This window comes from Morone saxatilis, unplaced genomic scaffold, assembly GCF_004916995.1.
Source record: "Morone saxatilis isolate NCDOM2014 unplaced genomic scaffold, NCSU_SB_2.0 Contig3, whole genome shotgun sequence".
In the NCBI taxonomy this organism is placed as follows: domain Eukaryota; kingdom Metazoa; phylum Chordata; class Actinopteri; family Moronidae; genus Morone; species Morone saxatilis.
The window spans coordinates 22,818,914-22,823,902 of NW_023339873.1; positions in this window are offsets into that span (position 1 = coordinate 22,818,914).

A 4,989-nucleotide genomic window follows, 5' to 3' on the forward strand; every position below is an offset into this window, starting at 1 on the left:
TAAAATTGACTTGAATTGAATTGAGCTGAAATAAGGACAGTATTGTGTAAATGTTTAATGTGTTGCTGGAATGTGTTGTGCTACATAGACAGAGAGATGTGTTATGCTAATGGCAAGATTAGTATTGCCTGAGAAAATAGGTATCTCTGTCTACAGTAACTATCTTTTTAATTAACTACTCTAATTGGGTATGTAAGATGTATTTGCACAACAGTATCTTACTTTACTACTTTTATAAAAGTGTATTGTATTAGGGCAACTGTTGACGTCAAAATAGTTTGAGAAAGTCATTTTTATTCTCAAAATGTTACAACTTTTATGTTCATAAATTTTTGACTTTGTTCTAGAAAAGTATATATTTTTCAAAAATTATTACAACCCTTTTTTTCTAATATTACAATTTTGGAATTTTTTCAGTTTATTCTTGTGGTATTACAACGTTTTGCTAGAATTATTAAAGACTTTATGCTCAAAAGATTATTATAATTTTTTATTTATTTTTTACATATCTTCAACATATCACTCTTTTTCCTGATTTTTAGAAAGCTTTGATTTTACCCTCCCAATATTCTGAATGTATTCTTCAAATATTGCGCCTTTATGTCTGACTTTTGACTAACATAAAATATTATGACCATATTTTTGATTTTGGTGGAAACACTAACAGAAAGGGTATACTTGCAATATTATGACTTCTTTGTTTTTTTATGTTTTTTTATGTTTTTATTGTAACATTACGACTTTACTCTCAAAAAATGCATGGATTCACTCTGAAATATTATAACCTTTATCCAGTATTTTTTTTTTTTACTTATCTTAAACATATTTCAACATGTTTCTCATTCTAATCTGAGTATGTATTTCAACTTCATCCTGTAATTAATGGCCCTGTAAATTTGAACCATGAGGAAACAAGAAAATTGTTAAGTTAGTATCTCTTTTGGGTGAATTCAGTAAGCCCACACTCTTTGCAAATTGCAAAAAATGCAAATTAAGGACTAAATGAAAACATATATCAACAGTGTTTTAATTAAACTGGACATAATGTTTGGTAATCACAACTGGGATTGGTGGAATCCTCTAAATGTATGCTAATGACAATGTTTTAAGGTAATTTTTGTCTTTCTTTTGATTTTTAAAAGAGCAGGGGAAACTATTGTCCCCAGGACTCTTCATCTTTCCTCACCTCATCTTTTCTCTGAGTCTGAGTTTTTCTCTGGTTGATGAGAAGTCGCCAGCACCAGAGCCCTGCACATCTTTCCCTGGCTGGCTTACCTGGAAGGTGGCATGTAAGGTTAATAGGGAAATGAAGTTGATAAAGTAATTAATGCATTTGTCAGCAGTGTCTTTCTCCTCGCCTGCAGCCATCCTGCAGCGATCAGGCCTTTCTTCTCGCCTGCCTGGCTGCCCTGGCGCTGCCGGGGAGATGCTGCACTGATACAGCTCCCTCATATCCACAAAAAGTCTTTTGTTTTTGGGGGAAAGTGAGGACAATGTCAGTCCACCCCTGATTAACCAGTGACAATAGAAAGCTGGACCAATTTTGTGTGTCTGTGTGTGTGTGTTTGCATGTACTTAACCCATCTGTAGAACATGCTTGTCAGTCTGATCCAGGACGAAAGATGGCCTGTTGCAAATGCAGTGTGGAGATGACAAAAATTCTGGATGAAGATTTACCATTTACTGTGAACATCACTGGCTTTGTATTTTAAGCTGTTTTCTGTATTTCCTAAACCACTAAGGGAGTGAACAAATCAACAAGAATGATTGGACAAAAAATTATCATCAGGCCTCCAATGCCACTTTAACAGGGCTACTTAACAGATTTGTATATGAAAGAATGTCGTATACTGTAGGATGTTTAACAGGGCAGATAAACACTACCAAACTATTTTTTTCTCTTTTTCTTCTCAACTTTTGCTCAGTATTGTACTGCTTCTTTTCTACTTTTCCCATTATTTCCTAATTAACAAGGTCTTTGATATATTTCAAAATAAAAGTTGCAAATCATTAAGAAAAAAGAACAGAACAAAAAGTACTGCCTCATCTATAATAGTAATAATAATAATAATAATAATAATAATAATAATAATAATGATAATAAGAAAGCCTATATTAAACTGAATAATAAGTATTTGTGGAAATTTGGTCAATATAACAATATAACTAACAATATATTCAATTATTATAGTTACTGTCATAAAACAAACCTAAGTAATAAGAAAAACAAGAAAAATTGATGCATAGTGTATATCAGTTGTTCCCAACCTTGGGTTCGTCAAAGCTTCACAGGGGGTTGCAAGGCCTTCTTGCTTTTAAGGGGTGTAAGAAAACTATATACATACATGTATGTAACATTCTCAAACTATATACATAAAAAATACACACAGTAGACCGTATGAAATTTTTTTTTATTTCTGTGAAGAAAACTCAATGAAAATGTTATTTATAAAGTTTAGATTATTATTTAAGATCTAAACTCTGAAGACCTGAACACGAGCTATACTCATAGAGCCTTCACTCTCTGATAAACAGCCTCATCCTGCATTAGAAAAGTTAAACAACAACAACAAAAGAGCTGAAAGACAAATGAGAAACAAACACAGAATTTATTAATAAAAAAGCCTATTAAGTATGTATGTATGAATCTAAAAAAAATAAATAAACATAGCACAGAAAGAGAATTGTATAAAAATAGAATTAATCTCTGATCAATATTCACAGGAAATACAAAATATTACACTATATATTAAACACCATCTGCTATTACTATGTTTACTATAAGGAAGAAAATTTTAACATTGCATGTTAAAAAGTAATAGTAATAATAATAAGTAATAGTTTTTAAATGTGCTTTATAAATAAATTTGATTTGATTTGATAATTAAGTTTCACTAAATACAATTGCACTTGAGAATGTTTCTCAAGTGGTCTGCATATAGTTGATGTACCTTCAGAAGCAAAAGTGTGTGAAGTCTCAGTTTTGCAGCTAAATATTGTGACTGACTCATAAAGCAGTTACTAAATACATTAGATACACTTTCTACATTTGAAGCTCTTTTGCAACATGATAGCTCCTGGAATTTCTCTCCCTCCCTTCTCCTACTATTTTTTTTTAACACCAACAGTAAGAGAGGGACCTCCCATGATCACAGACTGCAACAGATAGGAACAGAGCTCCAGTCTGTGGCGGGATTCCTAATTCACCAACTCCCAAGTGGTGCAGATTAATTATAAATGAATGATACGGAGTAAAGCCCTGTGGCCTCGGGGAGATGCTCCCTTCCTCTGCCATGAAATATATATGCGGCTTAACTCTTTATTAGTAACATATTTATAAACGGATTATTGATTCTTAGAATGGACACAGCTCTATCTTTGCAAAGGAAATACCACTCCGCTGGAGAAAATGGGAAGGGAGTTAATTTAGAGCTTTTGTCAAGAACTTTTAATTGATGTGTGTAACCCATAGGGGATGCTGTCTGTGTGTGTGTGTGTGTGTGTGGAAAGATAAGGGATAAGAGACGTACAACCTTAAGAAAATGAGTCTAATTCACAGATTTGACCAATAATAAATGTAACTAATATTTCATGCTTTTGCACCAGTTGATTGTGACCCTGCTGGCTTTCCTCACAGTGTATAGATAATATATAGAAAGCAGTAGAAAGAGACAGTAAAGAGATAAATAGGGAGAATGAATAGAAAGAGAACATTATTAGTGTTTCTAAGACATACCAGGCCAGGCCTAACTGAGTGTAATGACAGTGGGTTAATTAGTGTGTGTGTGTGTGTGTGTGTGTGTGTGTGTGTGTGTGTGTGGCTGCTGTCTTAACGGGTGCACGGTGTGGGTGCAGAGGCAGAGCGAGTGTCCCCTAATTGGAAGGATTGTTTAGTTCAACATTGCCAGCCATGTCGAAGTATTTTTTTGAGGCCAAATACTGATGATGTCTGCACGGTGTGGTGAACTGTGTGCATGAATGCGTTAGTTTCTGGTTCAATGGAATGGTGAATGTGGCACGTAGTGGTGTAAAAAGCGTACCGTTGAGTGATCGGAAGACTCTAGGAAAGGCGCGCAGGCCTTATACAAGTACAGGTCCATCTTTACCAACTTTACCATGGTGGGGCCGGTGAAAAATTTGCGAAAAAAGAGAAATGGCCAGGAGTTTTGGTTATTGTACCGTGTCTGGGTGACTGTAGGAAACATCGGTGGACTCCATGGAAGATGACTGAGCGTTTGTAAACGATAAACAGCTCAATCTAAGGTTTACCAAAAACAATTCCTATATTCAGGTAAATTATACACTAATCATAGTCTTTTAAGATGTATTATTCCATTTCTCGACAATAGATTACTCGTAAATGTTACACAACTGGACCTTATATATTCATCTAAGCACTCAGGGCTCACTACCACACCAGGTACTACCAGAACTAATGTATAATTTGTTTTGTGAGCTTTCAGCTGTTTCGAGCAGTAAGCATAGAGTGTTTAAGAATTCAACATGCGTTACGGTCAGGGAAAGTAGTGCACTCAGATTTATGATAAGGTTATGAACAATTTATAATTACGCTTATCATGTATCAGGTTAATATTTTACAATTTATAAAGTGTGGTCGAGCGCCACCAAGTTTTAGCAGTTTTATTTAATTAGGAAACTACTAAATCTAATGGGCACAATACTGGAATTTAGTACCTTTCATGTGTTTCTCTGTTTCCCCTCTCTTTTTTCCCTCTGCTGTTCGGCTGCATCTTGTTTAGTGTTGTTTGACTGTCCCTCCCAAGTCACTTCCTCTTTAGTTCCCCATGGGCGATGCTAAAGTCAGTATTTTTGTCACAAATAACCAAATTGTGCATGCGGTGTGTGGTGTGGGCCAGTACTACAGAACGGCCTCTGTAAATAGCAGGTGTTTGCTGTGGGGCAATGTGGAACAGCTGCCTTCCCTTACCCAAACTTTAGCCCTTCGCTCATCATGGAGGAGCCCAACAG